We start from the raw sequence: 20,593 nt of genomic DNA, 5'->3' as shown, positions 1-20,593 counted from the left end.
ACGATTAAAAGTTTCCTCAGAATCCTGCTAATTCGTTTTCAACGAACGTCAGCCGAGCAAGTGCAATGTTAATGTCGTTATTATTCCACCCACTAAAGACCGTTTCGGCAACCTAGTTTCAATTTAGCGACACTTTACGCCCTCAGAAGCTCGAAAATATGTCATATCAACGATGAAAATTAGTGTTACAAGGAAGTTAATGCGATGACAACGATATTAGTTTGTAGAACATACAATGAAAACCTTCACATATGACATTTCCCAGTACTGAAATTAGTTTATAGCATTTTGGCGAATGTTAGGCGAATAGGATATCTTATTCGATTTTCGAACAACTGAATTTTATATTTTGACATATATGTATATATATATAGATATATATATATATATATATATATATATATATATAATATATCTTATATATTAAATTCTTCTGTAATGATGTATGGCTCCTAAACGAATATTTGAATTTTAATAAATTTTTCTGAAGCTTGTGAAGGAAAATTTTGAGGATGTTCATGATCATCCTCAAAATTTTTCTTTACAAGCTCAATATAGTAATATTGTAGAAATAAATGAAAAAAATTGCAAAAAACGACTTGTCATTCTTTGACATAGGAAATATGAGAACTGTCACCTGCCACAAATTTCAATTCACTTATGAGCCTAGACAATTTTAGAATATAACTTATTCATGATTATAAATAAGAAAACTGTAATGTCTACATTATTATTGCCAAAAAGCAGCTGAGATGTGCCAGAAATTAAAATAATATAAGACACTGTATATATTTGGCAGATGAAATTATATGATTCAGTTTGATATAATATTTTTTTAACTCATGCATGTCGTATTTTGCCTTACTTTACTAAGTTATTTCACAATACAAAAAAAAAATACTCATACAAAAACTTATTTAGAAGTTTCATTGTGTTAAAAATTCATTTGTTTGGCATTGGATATGGAATATTTAGTTAGTTGATCGCAGATTGAATAGTGCACGTTGCATTAAATAGTCAAACTGGTCTTGACAGATTCATTCACTTGAAATATGAACTTGAGTAATAACATATTTTAATTTATTAGTAACAAAAATTTAATTTAGATATTATAATTACTAAAAACCAATTAAGATATTAAAACATATATTTTGGGTGTGAAAATCCAAGTTGATATTGCACTTATAACGAGAATACTATATATGAATACTTTTTCAATTTTTTATACTGTTTAAAAGACCTCGATTTTCAATACGTTTATATAATGCTCTATGATCATAAATAAATCACACGATAAATTTTTGTAGGATAAATTTAAAAAATCTAAGTTTTAGTCATGGATGAACAAAAAATCATTTATTTATACATCTACAGATATGATTTAAAATATTGTATAACCCTTGACATTAAAATAAATTGAGATAATGGAAATAAATTTACTTTAAACATTAAATAAGAGATTAAAGTCTTGATTAACAAAATTCAATTATAGCAAAAAACTCTAAACATTGAATTGTTCAATTTTTAATATACAATTTTAATGAACATATTTCGATTATTATTTCACAGTATAACTAAAGAGTTAATTAGTGAGGGAATTGAGACTCATCATTTTATTTAAAGCAGTTCTACATTTAACATCACTCATCTTGATGTATATAAATTTTGGTGTAAATAGTAATTTAAAAAACAATAATTATTATTTTTAACCAAAAAGTAAATACTAAAATATATTTAAAAAATTGGAACTTTTGAATTGTAGACATGCGTACAGGATAACGTCTGTCGGGTCAGCTAGTATATATTATACTCACATATTAGAATTTATCAAAATGGTCATGACCTAATAAATAAGCAAATTTTTACCCAATTTGACTCATCAGGAAGTAAATCATTTTCCATATGTAATTGAAAAGTTGTTTTATAATAAAAGCGAAAGTACTAACCCAACAATTTTAAGTCGGCTCAATTTCAATAGGACTATGCCGAGCAATTTATTTTGCTTTCGGCGCACACAAAGGCACTCGGAAATGAGAATCCCACTAGATTCCGGCAAACCAATGTGTTTATGCCTTATTTTTCGGGAATTCTTTTTCTCTTCACTTCAGTCAGAGCTATTTTTAAAAATCGTATCCGACGTGACCGACCGCTATCTGTTTTTCATTCATTTATTCACCTCGAAACTTCAGGCGTAAAGGAGATGTTTTTAGATTGAAATTAGGCCCATCACGAAGTCTACTTCTTGCTGTTTTTGTCGAGGTTTTAAAATGATAATGCTGCCCTAATTTTCTCTTTCTAAATCTGGTGAGGAAAAGTACATCCTCTTTTGACTTGTACCTACCTTTCACATGACAACAATATTAATACTACGCTCAATAATAAGATGGTTCTAATGTTTCTTCATCCCATTGGACAATTTCCAAATATTCTATTTTTTATATTCGGTAAAGTAATTAGTTTAAAATGTCAATTATAAAAAAGTAAAATTAATTTGAATAACGCGTTTATCGGTTTTTTGCTTCGACTAATTACTTCCGCGTACCTACGGTGAGAGATTTCACAGCGAAAACTTTCGTTTGACAGAAAAGTTTGAACATTTTATTTTTAATGTAATTATGATAGAGATTATATATTTTTGCATGAACATTGACTTTATGGCTAATGGAACGATAAAATTTGATGTTATAATTTTTTTTTTAAAACTGTAATTTAAATCTGAAAAGAGATTCAAAATTGTACTAACGGATCTGGTATTGTGTTGATTTTATTGTTTTTGTGATGCCATGTTTGTTTGTTGTATGCAATTTATGTCATTTGCTAGATTTAACTTAATAGAACAAATATTTTTAGTTTGTTTTTTTTTTGCTAAAAATGTTTATTTTTAAACAGCTTTTTATATTTTATCGAACATTTCCAAGGGTTTTTGTTAAATTATATATTATCTCCAAAAAATAGAGTAAATAAAAGTAATATTTCTCGAAGATACCCTAATATATACTCGAAGTATATTATTCAGTTCATTTAAGTTCATTAGAACAAATATTTTTAGTATAATTTTAGCTTATTAAAACGAAATACTTATTTTTAATCCATTTTTAGATTATTCTTGATATTTTAATTTTTCTAGAGTATTTCAAAAAAATAGAGTAAATGAAAGTACTCTATTTCTCAAAGATACTCTAATATATACTTGAAGTATATATTATTCAGTTCATTTAAGTTCATTAGAACAAATATTTTTAGTATAATTTTACCTTACTAAAACGGAATGCTTATTTTCAGCTTATTTTTAGATTTTTCTAAATATTTTAATATTCATATAAAAATATCATTATCCTAAATATTTTTTTAATAAATGTAACTGTATATTATGTATAAATTGTCTTTAAATATTATCAAGGGTCTTTTTGTCAAAATAGAGTGAGACTTTGGAGAAATAAAGTAAATAGAGTATGTTATAAAGTACATTTAAACTTATTAAAACTAGCATTTTTTTAGTATAAAATATCAATATCCTGATTTGTTAAATGTCGATATATATTTTGTCGATAAATATTACCAAACATTTTGTTTGCAAGATATAGAGTATTTTCGAGAAAATAAAGTAAATTGAGTATGCTATTTAGTACATTTAAACTCAATAGAGCAAATGATTTTTTCAGTATAAATTATCAATATCCAAAATATTATCCTGAATAATATTCTGTTGAATACCGTTGCATATATTGTCGATAAATATTACTAAAAGAACAATGTAGAGTATGTTTGAAATAGTGTAAATAGAGTAAACAGAGTATGTTTTTTAAATTTTCTTTATATAATTATTATATAAATATTCAAAATATCAATACTCTGTTTTTTTGTAATTACAATATTTATTACAACTGTCAAATAATTAACATCTAGCAATATTGATAAATAATAACATAAATTTAAATATATAAGAGTGCAAAGGATAGAATTTACATGAAAATAATATCCATAGTATGATGATTTAATATAAAATAAAAGCAAATAATAATAAAAACAAAATTAATAAATAATATAAATAAAATTTCTGAATAATAAAATAATACTAGAAAAACAATAAAATATTACAAAATAACAATAATAGAAATAGTAAGAAAATAATAATAATAATAATAATAATAATAATAATAATATTAATGTTAGCGTTTACAAATTGCTATTTATGAGATCATTGAAATATATAGTAAATGGAGTAAATAGAGTAAATTGAGTGAATAGAGTAAATAGAGTAAATAAGGAAAATAGAGTAAATAGAGTAAACAGAGTAAATAGTAAATAGAGTAAATAAAGTAAATACAGTAAATCGAGTAAATTGAGTAAATAGAGTAAATATAGTATATAGAGTATATAGAGTATATATAGAGTATATATAGAGTATATAGAGTACATAAATAGAGTAAATAGAGTACATAGAGTACCTAGAGTAAATCGAGTAAATAGAGTAAATAGAGTAAATAAAGATAAATATGTTAGAAGTACATGTAGTATACTTAGGCTTATCAGAGCAAATATGTGATCAATAAAATATAATATTTCTGAAAAATCCTAATTTCCAACCTGTTCTCAGATTTTCCTAGATTTTTTATCATAAAAATATCAACATCGTGAATGATTTTTTGTTGCATATAAGTGTATATGTTGTCGATAAATATTACCAGGGGTTTTTGTCTCAAGAAATCGAGTATCGATGACGAACCTTCGTCTTTTTAAGGTGAAAGTAAGGAGATTATACGTAGGCTCGTTGATCCCAAGAACAAACTTTCGTATATAAACTTCGCCGATATAAACAACGCTTGCGAGCGTACAAACATTACCGTTCATTAAGGGGTAGGCTTTGGAAATTTTTAGGGGAGACCGGAGTAAAATCAAATTTTGATTAAACTTTGGTTTTTTGGAAGCTTATAAATAATTAATTTACTTGGATTTTATGTGTGGAATAAAACATAAACAAAAACATGATTTTTTAATATACACAAGTGACGAATGTAGATTCAATGTATTTATATTAAATTTCCGCAGGATAAGTTATAGTAATCGCAAAAAAATCCAAAATAAAATTTTTCATATATCTTTACGTTTCAAAGATTTCTGAACATTTTGGCATACTTTAGAAAAAATGGATGTGTGTATGTGTGTGTTTGCATACAAAATTTCGTCGACGATTTTGAGAACACGGATCAACCGATTTGAATAATTCAAAAAACATTTGATTTCTATTGATGAGGAGACGTGATGATTAGTTTTTGGACAAAGCAGGTCCAGCTAGTTTGAAGATACGGGACAACAATTGCCAAAAATGGTAATGCAGTTTTCAAGAGGAATGGTGTCCAATTTCAATAATTTAAAGAACATTGTACTTTTATTTTGTCCAATTTTCAAAATATTTCAAGATATTAAATAAAAATCTTTTTTTTCAAAAAGTCTTTTTTTTTCAAGTCTTTTTTTTAAAAAAAGTCATTACTATCAAAAATTTGAAATTTCTCAAATCTATTTTTTTCAAAGTTTAAAAAAAAAATTAATCTTCTGAAAATTTAATATTTGGTACGGGAGTTTCTGCAATTATCCATAAGCCACTAGTTCTTATGCCATACATCACTAGTTTTTACAAAAATTTGAAAAATCTTAAAAATCAAATTTTTTCAAAGTTTAAAAAAAATTGAATTTTTTTTTAAAATAATCATTTTTGATACGAGAAGTTCCAGCAATTTGCCTTAAGGCATGACGCCATACACCACTTATTTTATTTGCAACCTTACACTAAATATTTTTGTTTAACCCATTTACCTCAGTGTACCCTAAGCGTATATTTATATAACGAAAGTTGACGAAAATAGTAGATGTGTAGGGATAATTTCACCCTGGTACGCATTACTTATTCAAGATTCTCCGAGTAACAGAATTACAGAATCATAACATATACGAGTACGACTTCTACATCACCGTACAGTGAACTTTTTGCTGAAAAACCAGACTGCTCTAATTCAACATAGTAGTACATTAACGAAATTGAAGAAATTAGTTGGAAATACTATCATTACAAAATTGGGTTCCGTAAAGTATAATTATTTTTCTCAAAATAGTTCAATGCTTAAAAGACTTTTTGCACCGACTGGAAACTGTTTGGTATCTGTCTCATTTGGTATTCAAAAATTGAAATTGAATTGAAGAAATTAGTTAGAAATACTATCATTACAAAATTGGGTTCCGTAAAGTATTTTCAAAAACAGTTCAATGCCAAAAAGACTTTTTGAACTGACTGGTAACTGTTTGGTATTTGTCTCATTAGGTATTCGTAGCTCCAGAACTACTTTCTTTTAGGTTATATCGAAAGATCTTATAATTTTAATTTTGAAAAGATATTTTTTACGACATTTTTATTTGAGCATAATTATTTTTATTTTTAGACTCATTATTTAAATTGCTCTAATTAAAAATTTGAAAGTACTACTCTATTAATTCCAACTTGAAATGTTATCTTAAAAGGAATCTTTCAAGTTTACTTCTTCTTATTTATTTGTACTAATATTTTTTTTTGTAAATAAAATGCATGAACTGTAACAAAATATCTACAAATTTAAAATAAAAACTAAAACATCAAAATAAACACCACAAAATTTCTAAACTATATTCGATCTATATTACAAATATTAAAACTGTATTCATATTACTTTCCGTAAGATAAGTTATAGTAATCGCAACAAAATCGAAAATGAAAATTTGTAAATATCTTTACGTTTCAAAGGTTTCTGAACGTTTTAGCATACTTTAGAAATAATGGATGTGTGTACAGCATTTTTAATTAAGCATAATATTGTTATTTTTGGACTCATTATTTAAATGCTCTAACTAAAATTTTGAAAGTACTACTCGATTAATTCCAACTTGAAATGTTAGCTTAAAATGAATATTTTTAGTTTTTTTTCTTATTAATTTTTACAAAATTAGTAAGTAGAATGCTTGCACAGTAACAAAATCTCTACAAAAAATCTGTTAATTTAATATGCATATATCAAATATTTTTGAAACAACAGAACCAAAAACCTAAAGGCTATGCAATGTCAATAAAAAATCAATTATGTATTGCAACAATTAAATCGGTTTAGTTGTTTTCCGTAAAACATGACAAATCCAGCATGTAACCATGAATAAATAAATAAATAAATGAATACATATATATACCATATATATATACATGTATATATATATATATACATGTGGCAAGACTAAAGGCAAAACGGCTTGCACGATTTTTATGACATTTTGCAATCACAATCAGTGTGACTGAGAATCGGACAACATATCTTTTTTATACACTTTTTTATACAATAAGTGCTAAGTGTTGGCCACGCCTTTAGTTTTTGGATACAGACCTAAATTATTATATTTTTTAATTTCAATTCTTTATTTCTATAATTAAAAGGCACATACATACCTTAATTTTTATCCTTCTACCAGAACCTCATATTTTGTAATAGTTATTTTAGTTAAAAAAACTAATCATTTTTATAGATGGAATTCCATCCCTAATACTTTTCATTAAATTTTGAACCCAATTTTCTATATAAAATATATTTTTTTATAATGCGGAATTGAAAAATATATACAACTCAGAAGTTTCACCCTTTTACTACAAATTACTATTTCATAATAATCATTTTAGTAGTCTAATTTTTATCTAGCTCGATAATTGAACAACTTATCATCTGTTTTGTGAAATTATCTTACTGAAGTTCGATCAACATTTTTTCAAGATTTGGCATCGTTCCTTAAGGAAAATTGGTTAAATTTCAAGTACCGTAATAAAATATTTGAAATGGTCTAAATGTTTTAGCCTGAATTAAAATTTCAGTCTGAATAATTTTAGATATTTGAAAGAAAAATATTATTTTTTGATTTTGATTTTTTTTTTGCTTTCCCAAACACTTTAATATCATTTACAAATAAAATATTAATAATTTTTTCACAATATTAACACAAGCAAAATGTTTTTAGTTAGATGATCCGTTTTCTTAAAAACTGCTTTTCTGCACTTTTTGCTTCGCAACTGGAACTGACAATATGTACTGAATATTTTTGGAATGACTCTGATTGGATGTCGAGTTCTCGCAAAAACCGAATTTCCATTTTCTGCACTTTTTTGCAGAAACAACTGAACCTATCTGTCAAAAACTAATCAGCACATCTCTCCATCACTAGAAATCGAAAATTTTTGAATCAATCAAAACGATTAATCTGTGCTCTCGAAAACGTGGACGATAATTTGTATCCACACTACACACACACACACATACACACATCCAATTTTTCTAAGGTATGCCAAAATAAAAAACGTCTGAAACGTAAATATATGCATAAGAAAAATATTTTCGATTTTTAGACGATTACTATAACTTACCCTACGAGAAGGTAAATATATCAGATATAGATAGGTAAATTAATCGGATGCCTTTTAAAAAGCGACATTGTTGAAGAGAAGTATCAGTATAGAACTATTAGGTTTGGGTTTATATATATATATATATATATATATATATATATATAACTTTTTGTTTATTCTTTGATTTCTAGTTTTTCCGACTATAATTGCACTTCCACAGACGACACACTTCCACCTTTCAAACTCTCGCAATAATTATAGAACTAAGTGAGCAGTAGCATAATTAATGCTAGTTACGTGAACATAACTAGCATTAGCACAGGTGTTGTATATATTTAATTCCAAAAGCGTGGACCACTTCTAAACTAAATGGTCCATTTGCTCAAATGCATAACGTAAATGCGAGCGTAACACTTGCAGGTACAAATGTGCATACGGTGCGATGTTCAATTATCATTAGCGGGACATGATGATGTTTGCCGTAACGAGGAATTGAAAATCTAATCTGAAGCAGCGGAGCTTATGAGTAGAGAGCTGGTAGATATTTAGGGGGAAGTCCCGCAACGCCGGACAGCACCTAATACCGGACACTTTATTTAACACGTATTATTTAAGCGAGTATAAATCTTTTTATATCAAAATACAAGTGAAAGGGACGCGGGGGGCACACAGGTGCAGGATCATCCGCCAAGACTCACCTGTGACGCACACGGCCACGGCGGGAGCACCCCTTTGCTGTTTTAGGCGCAAAATCACGGCGTCACCTAAATGTCAATGGATATAATTCTACTGTATGTAGGCATTTATTTTTGAGCGGCATTGAATGATAAAAGTAGTACTTGATTGTTATCCGTAAAGTGGTAGAATATTATTAACTATTTTAAACAATAGTAGGCACTACCAAATGAACGAACATGCTTGTCCCTTAGTACCGGACACTTAGTCGTTCTTTAGCGCCGTACAGTAAACATATTGATATTTCTTGTGAGAATTGACGTAATTTATTCTAATTATTTAATTTTGTTCTGTATGAGTGCTAACGGTCACTACATACCCCCATTTTTCTTATTTCCCAGTCAAAGAAGGAAAATCTTATGATAAATGCTCCAGCTGAGAGCATCAGTTTGGCCCAGTCAAAAGGGTGGATAAAGAGTGATTTTTTTTTGCAATATCTGAGAATATTCGTCAAACACACATGTGCAGACACTCCAGAGTATGGAGATGGCTACCTATGTGTTCAATACTGGTTATTTTGAAATGTCCGGTACTAGGTGCCACTTTGTAAAATCATATTTTTTGTTACCAAAGTTTGATTGATAGTATTAATTATTTTTTAGCAAAGACTGCGTTTTTGTTAATTTAGTTTGATTTCTAACTTTGTTTTCTAACAAATGTCATAATTTAATGAACATTTCGTAACATATTTTTTTATTTATTTATAAATAACCTTAGGTGTTTGTCACTCGGGGACTTCACTCTATAATGTTGGAACAAAAATTATAAAATTAAGTATTTTTCCACCGAGTTGCATACACCAACCTCTGATGGTTAACCAAGGATATTCCGGAACTTGAGAGAGCTTAAAAAGCTATCCTAGAGGACGTGCTGGATTTTCTCATAGGGATTTGCGCATTTGCGACGTTACGATGCATCAGTAGTTTTTAAAGAAAAAAAAAAAACTAGTGGTGCATGGCATCGTGCTTCGAGGCAAATTGCTGTAACTTCGCGTATCGAAAACTAAATTTAAAAAAAAAAATTCAATACTTTGAAAAAATTAGATTTTTGAGAAATTTTGAAATTTTTGAAAAAAAAATGACTTTTTGCAAAATTTGATTTTCTTTATATTTCGGTTTTTTTTATTTTGTTTTTTTTTTTGAAAATTTTGAACTTTTTTTTAAAAAAAATTGAAAAATTTTCTAAAGCCATCGCGCCGCATAGCTAATTTGAAGCCGAAATAAGCGCCGCATAGTCGTTTAACGTGTAAACATTGGTACAGAATCCATATAAATGTACATAAAATGTATACTTATTGTTATAATCTTTATAAAATATATGATAATACGATGTACATATGTCTAATGATCATTTTAGACCGCATAATGACATTATTTTTCACTTTTTTATTGGATTTTCGCAGACGCTGGACCTGCCTTTACAAAAATTTCACCAGTTTGTCAATACAAGTAAAATGTTTTTTGAATTATTTAAATCGGACGCTCCGTCATCTCAAATACCATATTTAGCACTTTTTGCCTTCTATCTTCAAAACGGCTAGACTTGCTTTTGCCAAAAACTAATCTACACTTCTCCTTATCAGTAGAAATTGAATGAATAAAGTTCGGTTATTCAAGTCGGTTGATCCGTGTTCGCAAAATCGTCGAGGAAAATTTGTGTCCGGACACACACACACGCACATACACATACACACACACATACATCCTTTTTCAAGGTATGCCAAAATAATTAGAAACCCCTGAAACATAAAGATATATAAAAAAAATATTTTCGATTTTTGTGCGATTACTATAACTTGCCCTACGGGAAGTTAACAAAAACCATTTGCTAGTATTAACAAAACCATTATTTTTGGGAAAAAAACAAATTTTAAGCTTACATTATCTCAAAAAATACAATTTATTTTCATCAAGATTTGTTCAACCCTAAGACTTTCTTTTAAATTTCTTGGTCAATTTTCATACAACCCTATATTTTCACCATTCTATGAAAAAATCCACTTACTAACAATAAGATATTTTAGTAGTCCAATCATTTTTCATAGAGGTCGATAACTGATCAATTATAATATTTTTTGTTAAAGCTTCTCATTGAATTTTGATCAATTATAATATTTTTTTGTTAAAGCTTCTCATTGAATTTTGATCAAGATGTTTCTGAGCTTATTGAAAAGCTTAAATTTATCCGCTCTAAAAAAACATTTCAAAACATTTTCAAAACCATTTTTAGATATTGGCGACGGAAAGGTCACCATCGATAACACTGGATATAGTCAAATTAACTGATTTGCAGGGTTATCGCAGTACATAGTTTATTAATGGCTTGTTGAAGAAAAAAAAAATTAAATTTAAATTATAATCTGAAGATACAACGGTTTTTGAAAGGAAACTAGGGACCAAACTAATCTATGGCATAGCTGTAAATTTTTAACAGAGTTTTTGAAAAATCACTTTATTCACTAGGCATGCATAATTCAAAACTAAATATTTGGATTTAGCTTTATAATCCAAAATTTAATGAATTAATAAAAAGGCCGGTAGTAATATCCAAACACCTTGGATATTTAAAGGTGCCAATTCAATATAATTAAAATCAGTTTTCGATTAGACTGGCATTTGCAATGACTATAATGTCCCAGGAATATTTATATGAGACATGCGTTGCAGTGGGTAAACTATCCATTTAACATGTATCATCTGCCTCTTGCACTTTTACATCTACAATCAGTTAGTAATTTTTTATACTAAACATTTTTCTTCTAAATTTTCATACCAACTTCTCTACTACAATCTCAAAGTCCGTTCTCTGTAGCTGAAAATAGAAACGTATAATGTTGCTTTCATATGCATATTCTAAACCTAAAGGAAACACATTGTTAATTGCATTTATATGTAGATATCACATCTCCTAGTATAATATCGTAGTATTATGTAAGTAAACGACTAAACTCACCATCATAGACAAAATGTATGATACTTCAAATATTTGAAAGATGACATCTTACTCCAGAGATTTGTGATATAGAAAATGTATCTCCAATATAGTACAGATATTTTCTCAAAAAAAAGTGCAGTTTATTATGAGAATGCTACTTTTAGTAATCAAAACCTGATGCAAAAAATATAATTTTTTTTTTAGACTAAGCTCTTACAAGTCAGCTCAAGTCAGTCGCAGTATATCTTTCTATTATTTTAATATTTTTTCATTCTGCAGATTATTACATCACTTAGCAGTATATTACTCATAATCTTCAGGTGTTCTTTTAAAAAATAATGAGAAGTGTTTCTATGTCACATTAATTATTCAGATAGCTACAAGTGCTGCATTTTATGAAAATATTATGTATAGTGGGTATATTAAAATTATTTCATTTTCTAATTGTTTTTATAGGGCGCTTCTTCGTAATAGTTCTGTTAATCATTCAATTATTTTAATACTTATATCAAGAATTAAATTTAAAAAAAAAAGATGAAGGATGATTCAAGCATTCACCCACACGCGTACAAAAGCCCTCTCAGGGATCACGCAAATTTACATTACCAAGTAAAAATACAAATGTTGTAGATAATTTACATCAAATACTGTACAAATTGATAATGCTATTTATTCAAGAGGTATTATTTACTGATTATCTTCTTGATATGTAAAACCAAACGCTTTTTAAGATTTATTGGTTTTATTTTAAATTATAACTGTTCAATAATAATCAGTTTTAACTGAATCTATCCTTATTGTACAAATAAGAGTCGATTTAAAAAGTTTTATATAAATACTGGTTTTAGGCACCAGTCTCTTCGGAGACGTATCTTAATGTAGATGTGATAACGTAAAATATTATAATGAATACATAATATTTCTCAACTTTATATATGGAATAACACGAAGTGTTTCTGTATCACTCAATCCTCAACGTTTAATGTTGCGTTTATTTCAATTATTAAAGCCAGAACTTTATGCTATGATTCAATTTGCTCTAATATATGCAAATATATTAATATTTTAAATAATTCAGATATCACACGTTATGATAGAATTGTGCATTATAATTTATGTATGATATGCTAAAATATCCGTAACTGGATCAGAATTTCACTACATAAAGCAACAACTTGCGAATATGGATAGTGTAATCTGTAAACAAAATCTAATGAACTTGAAACTATTATAATTTATAGTTTATTAACTTCCTGTAGGGTAAGTTGTAGTATTCGCAACAAAATTGAAAATGAACATTTTTATATATATTTGCGTTTCTAAGGTTTCTGAACATTTTAGCATATCTTAGAAAAAATGGATGTATGTGAGTATTTGCTGATACAATTTTTTGTTGACGATTTCGGGAGCACGGATGAACATTTTGTCATACCTTTGACAAAATTGATGTATGTATGAATACAATATTCTGTTGACGATTTCAGGAGCACGGATTAACCTATTTTAATGATTGCACCACTAGTTATTCCAATAATTTACCTCTGCAACAAATTCAATATGCGCAAAAATACCTAAATTCTTATCTTTAATACATCACTGGTAAGAATTGCAGCATTAAAAAACTATATTACATAAGAGAAAATGCATGCAAGAATACAAAAATAAGATTTATTATAAAATGTGTATTTGATACGGGATAAATTTTAATCAGTACGACATATCTTTATCCTTACGAGACCATTAATGTTCGCCGACTTGCGATTGCATAAGACGACATGACTTTTACGATGCAATCGTAAATTCTGAAGCGAAAATAGACATGGATATGAATAATAGAAATAATAAATTGGTATATACAGCCCTATAAAAGCGTATTTAGAACGCAAATAATTTAACTTTATAACTTATATATGAAGCTGCAAAGTTGTAAAACGCGTATTGAACGATCGTCAGATCAACTGCGAGTTGGTAAATGACCGAGTCTTCTGATCCGTTTTTCAAATGCAATTTTTTGAGATTTAGCACAGAACACGTTTAGAAACGCATAGAGCCCTGAATTTTTGCCCTCTTATTTCAAACCTTTATTTTGTGAAAACAATACAATCAATATGATTGTATCAAACAAACAATTGTATCACCATTAGTTCCGTTTTCCGGTTTTTATTAAATTTTAATTAAAAAAAAGCTTCAACTTCACATAAAAATCAATTAAATTGTATCAAAGGTTACCCACCCCTAATACTTATGAATATTTTGGATTCATTTTTTTTTTCATTTTATTTAATTACACATCCAATTGCCGTTAAAATTTGGAAAATTATTAAGTATAATTAAACTGAGTTTTTTATCTTAGTTCTGAGAAATTTGGCCAATATAAGAACAATTCACTTTATAAACTACATCTTTCTTGCCTTGCTGCAGTTTTTTAAAGAAATCATACTTTTTAACTTCCCGTAGGGTATGTTAATGTAACGGGCCGAAAATCATTTTCATCATTTCTCGACGTTTTGAAGGTTTCTGAACATTTTGGCATACCTCAGAAAAAAATGGCTGTGTGTATGTGTGTGTGTGTATATATGTATGGATACAAATTTCCAGTCACGTTTTCGGGCGCACGGATCAACCGATTTGAATGGTTCAAAAAGCATTTGATTCCTATTGATAGGGAGATGACCTGATTAGTTTTAGCAAAGGCAGGTCCAGCCGTTACGGAGATAAAGAGCAAAGAGTGCAGAAAATAGAAATCGAGTTTTTGACATTCAATTAGTAATGATTGGAAGAAGTGTTTATTAGTTTTTGGCAAAGGCAGGCTCAGCCATTTCGGAAATACGGAGCTAAATGTGCAAAAAATGGCAGTTTTTGAGAGAACTAAGCGTCCGATTTAAATGATTCAGAGAACTTTCTGCTTGTCTTAACAAAATAATTGATTTTGGAAAAACAAATTTTTGTTTCGACTCTTTTTTTCAAAAAAAAAAATTTTTTGTATGTCGAAAATAATTCAGATTTTATTTTTAATTCTGACTATAGTTCTAATATACTTTAAACAAATAATTTCAACTTTGTAATTCAGTTTATATAATTCTTATAAATATTAGACAATGTTACAATATTTATAATAATCTATTTGAAAACATTCAGTATTCCTCGAACATTTTGTTACGGTACGGGAAGTTCCAGCAATTTGCCTTAAGGCACGATGCCATACACCTCACTAGTTAAAATTATGGAAAGCATATAAAGTATCGTGGCACACTGGCTGAAAATCATTGAAATGATCCCAAATCACAGTTTTTACAACTGTCTTTTTTCACAAAAAGAAATAACCGCACGTCTATCCATCAGATCCGAGAAATGACCGAATATACAAATTCGATCACATCGTAGACGAATTCACATTTAAAGTTAGGAGAAAGTTTGTGTCAATTCTGACCACATGTGCAAAACCTACTTCATTCGATCCTTATATATTGATATTGTGATATATTGAATAGTTTCTGAAAATGGGTATAGTAAGGCGGTTCAATTAAAAGGGTATTCATGTCGAGAAAAGAACCATTTTAAATAAAACTGAGAAAGTGTTTCAATTTGTTTGAGCTAGAATAATTTTATATCTACATGTACATATAGTGTAAAACGTTGCTTAAAGATTTAAAAAAGTCCACCATCGATATTTCAGAAACAAATAAATATAAAAAAAAATACCAACAATATTTGAAAGTAGAGGACGAAAGATGTATAACCAGTCATTACCTTGAATTTTACGACTTCAATCAAGACATAAACGGCATAACAAAAATATTTTTTTTGTTGTTAGTTTTTGGTTGTGAGCACTGTTTTTTAATTTACAAGACCTCAATATAATTTTTATGTAACGTTATTTAATTGTTCTTTAAGAAGCATTGTTATTATTAAGTTAGATTAAACAGTTTTTTATATAACCTTTATAAAAACTTACATGTCGGTAGGGTAAAAAGAACCAACTGAACCTTTTCTATGGCAAGGTGTAAACAAAAAACAAATAGTAAGTAAAAAACTAAATTAAGTTGATAAAAGCAATTTTGAAAGAAATAAATGAATTAAATCGTTATGTCACTCTGCTTAAGAATATTTTTACAAAATACCAGATCAAAGTTATATACAGTATTATCTTTGTAAAAAATCTACCTATTAGGGTGGCCTTTAGTATAGATATTTTCGAATTTTTTTGCTCCCTGGGGCTAAACTGCTTCCAAAATGATAAAAGAAAATTGTCTGAAAGATCTGAATAGTTACTTTAAGGTAGTCTGCACACCAACCAAAGTTTCTTATGGAAATAACATAGGTAAATTTTCTTTTTTTACAAATTTATAACTTAACGACAAGTGAATCAAAATTTTGAGAATAACATAAATATACATTCTTATTTTGATCTAAATAAAAATTTTACTACAAAATTTTGATATATTTTATAAAATAAGTATTTACTTAGGAAGAAGAACCAAAAAACTTTGGTTTGAGTGCGGACTATCTTAAGAGCTAAAACGTTCAGAGATTTTTTTTAAATAAATCTTTTTTAGGCGCGACTAAGGTGCAAATCCGTACAAATGCAACGGAAGTGCGTTACGGCAGATAAAATAAGATAAGAGTCGAGTGCCAATGATTTGTCATTCGCTCTCGATTATATCATTTCTATACGGGTCTATTGTAATTAGTCGTCGTGTATGTGAATAGAGATCTGTCGTTGTATGCGTTCCGGCATCAACGTTGTATGCGTACCGATACCAACATGGAAATCGGCATAGATAAATAAACATTTTAAAGATACATCGTAGTACAAATCTTGATTTAATTTAATGTCATCCGTAAATAATTAGAATGAAAATAATAAAACAAATGCAGCATTTGCGTCGTGTATGAAACATAAGTTTATTGAAATAATTTCTATATTATTCGTAGTTTCTATAAATCTTCGAAGTTATTGAAATGGAAAATATTTTTTAGACAAAACAGATATTACAGCTGTTCAAAGAATGAGATTATATCGCCTGAGAAAAAGTAAAAAAAAGTTATCAGTCAATAAATGTATGTTAATTTTAATTACTTGAAAATCTTGAAACACAATTACATGATGAGTGAAGTTGCAAAAACAATATTTGTTTAGGCGTTGTTTAACATAATCCACTGTGTGAATATTCTAGAATTTATTAATCAGCAATTACTTTATTTCTCTAATGAAGGTTCATTTCTAAATGCTAATTACAATGACAAACCGATCATGTCATATTTGAGGTATGACTTTAATTACATTATTGTTTTTACATATTATACATATTTTTAATGCTATTATAAATATATAATTTTTAATTTACCATTATATAAATGTGTATAATGGTTGACACTAATACATGTGTGCATTACGAGTGTTACCATATTACTAATAAACATTATTCAAAATGTTTATATGGTGTATCTATTTTTACTTAAATGCCATCTTGTACAGTAGCAAATAAGTTTTACTTCAATCGCGCGTGAACCTTACGCGCACTCTTTTTTATCAATTTGGAAGTATTTGAGCTTCTGGGAGCAAATAAATTCGAAATCACCCTAATATATATTTAATTATTACATATATTTACCTTATATATAATTTTCTATTTAAGTACATTAATGATAACCAATAAAGTTTCCAGAACGAAATTAAATTCGAAACTATTCGTTACATCTATATATCCCAATTAGCGGTGCCCAAAAAAAACGTAGAGGTTAGGTTTGGTTTGGTTAGGCGGTGTCTCGGTCTCGTTCCGGAATGTAGGTCAATGTGAGCTGTTTTGTGTTGCAGTACTCCTCTCAGTCATCCCTTAAGTAGGTCACCGCATCCTTATATAGGTTACAGGCGAGTCCCTAAGGCCTTCAACACGCGGGAGGAGTTCCCAGACCTAGCGCCGGGGCCGCCAATTCTTTTGTTCATATTCGGAAACGTTGCGTAGGTAACTGAAAAATTAATTTTTTCATGAATCAGGGAAAAAGAACGGTTTTATGGGTTTTTAAATATTTACTATTCATTTTTTGGTGAGTTTTATTTTATTTATTTGCTGGGCTGTCTACAATGCTTGTGTCCTTGGGGTAAAATCGGCTGGAAACTTTTTTGTTGTAAAAGAATAAAATATTAAGAAACTTTAAGGGGCACAACTAGTGTAACCGCCTGAAAAAAGGTGATTTTTGGGAATTTATATTAAAAACTACTTTATCAATCATTTCAAAATTTTAGGAATATATTTATACATGTTCTAGGAATACATAGTAAAATTTTTGAAGAAAAAAATTAAATATTTTTTAAGTTATCGTCGATCTCCAACGGCGCGACAAAAAAAGGCCCTTTACTGCTGCAGTGATTCCGGCCTTCTACGTGGATGAAATTTAATTAAAAAAATCTAGTTGAACTAGATAATATTGTCTGTAAAATGACCTACGATAAAAAAATCAAAAATTGACAAAATGGCGGCGTTTTTTGACTGCCAAAATTCGATTATTGATCAGATCAAAAAATCGATAGTTTATTTATTTTACGGAGAACTATATATAGAACATGTAAAAAAAATTTGATAGTGATCGGATCATTTGTTTTTAAGTAATCACTGCAGCAAATTCGGAAAATGCTGTTTCGAGAAAAACGCGTTTAAAGATTAAATGATCGTTATATTATATACTATAAATAAACTCTTTAAATGGCTGTGACACAAAAACTATTTAAGATGTCGATTAAATTTTGGTATGTATTTTTTAAAGGTATGACCTATCGAAATATGGAAAAAATAAAAAAAAAATCGTTTTTTGAAAATTTTACACTAGTTGTGCCTTTTAAGTGAAAAATGAGTGTAGTTGTAAAGAAATTTTTACATAATAAACTTTATGTATAAATTTTAAAATGGTATAAAAATTTGCTGTAAAAAGTTTTTCAATTAAAATGAACTTTTGTAAAGAAATTTATAAATTGAAATTGAAATCTTTAAATAACGTTTGCGTTGAAATAGATAACTTTTCTCAATTATAATAATTATTATATGCAGAAATTCCAAAACTTATATTTTATATAAAACCTAGGATAGAAAATATCACTATCCAGAACTTTATATTATGTGCTGTAATCTAGTGAAAACAGATTTCTAAAAATGTTGTTCGTCATGCTTTTATATATAATTTTTATCAGAATCATATTTCATCTCTCTATTTATGAAGAATACATTGACATACTATAGAAACAGAAAAAAAGTAATAACATTAGAAGCAAATTAATTAATTATTGGAATTTTTATATTCTTTGCAGCAAATTAAACAAGTGAACATTGTGATTTATTTTGCCATAATTTTATTATTATCGATAAAAATCTGATATTATTACTGCTTGATATCAAACTAGCAGAGATAGATTTATATCCGAAATCATTGATTACTATATGCTGAAGTTTTGTTATTTAAAGATATTTTAATATATTAATTATTGTCACTTTTTGAACTTATTACTCAATTCACTAATGTCTAATGATTTGAACTTAATATAATAATGTCTTTCATATCTTAAAACTGGACCCAACAAATTTGGATTGATAAATTTAATAATGCATTTTATTAATGCAAATTTGGTATTTTTTTATTAAATTTTTAGATAATACTATAATAATTAATTATAATTAATCAATAATAATTATTATTGTACTAGATTTTGTGACACACTCACTTTGGAACGAGTGCAAAGGGTTACAATTTTTCAAAAAGCTTCCGGTATTCAGTCGTTACAGCTATGGGATTTTAATACTAGAGGCTAGGTTAGATATTCGTTTTGGGCAGTCTGATGTCAAGTAGTAGTGACTTGGTTTGTTTTTGAAAATATAGCTTACATTATGTTTTTTAGTAAAAATAGCTTTTATCGATTACTGGGTCAATAAAAAAAATCTTTGTATTTACAAAAATTGTAATAATAAATTCATCACATCGAAAGAGTCGACTGTTTGGGTTGCTATCTATAAAAACCGACATAGTTAGTCAAGTTGATTCATCATAACAGCTTATAAGACCCCTAAATTCTGATTGCTATTCAAACATGTACACATAAAAATATCAGATAGTATATCTCCTAGCTCTCCTACTACTATTAGTAACCACACCCCGTCGAAAATATTAAGAGCGATAAACGCAAAGACTATTCTGTTGTGTTGTTCTTCATTACAACTTTCACGTGTGTAATATGTTCTATTTATTGCAATACCCGAGGGAGAACCAGCCTCAGACATCATGTCCATTTTACTCGTTTCCGACTCTGACAGGATTTTTTTGATAAGACAAGCTTGCCGGAAATTAGACATATTTGCTCGGTCAATTCGACAGGTGGATTTAGAATGATCATATTATTGACAAAGAAATAAACTAGACTTGTTAATACAATTATACCGTTGTCATTGTAAAAATATAAAGACAAAATTCTATAATAAACTAAATAAATCAATAAATTAATTCACGTTAATCAAGAAAACTATTAAATCA

General features: G+C 28.1%; 1 protein-coding gene across 1 annotated transcript in view; it reads left to right on the top strand.

Moving 5' to 3' along the window:
* LOC113376906 overlaps positions 1–20,593 on the top strand; it is a 172,225-nt gene that overhangs the window by 55,530 nt on the left and 96,102 nt on the right. The gene's annotated exons all lie outside the window — the stretch shown is intronic.

Source organism: Ctenocephalides felis, unplaced genomic scaffold, assembly GCF_003426905.1.
Source record: "Ctenocephalides felis isolate EL2017-DRISC unplaced genomic scaffold, ASM342690v1 CF-g0.4_SCAFFOLD_01886, whole genome shotgun sequence".
Lineage (NCBI taxonomy): Eukaryota > Metazoa > Arthropoda > Insecta > Siphonaptera > Pulicidae > Ctenocephalides > Ctenocephalides felis.
This window is presented reverse-complemented; position numbering and strand designations above follow the sequence as displayed.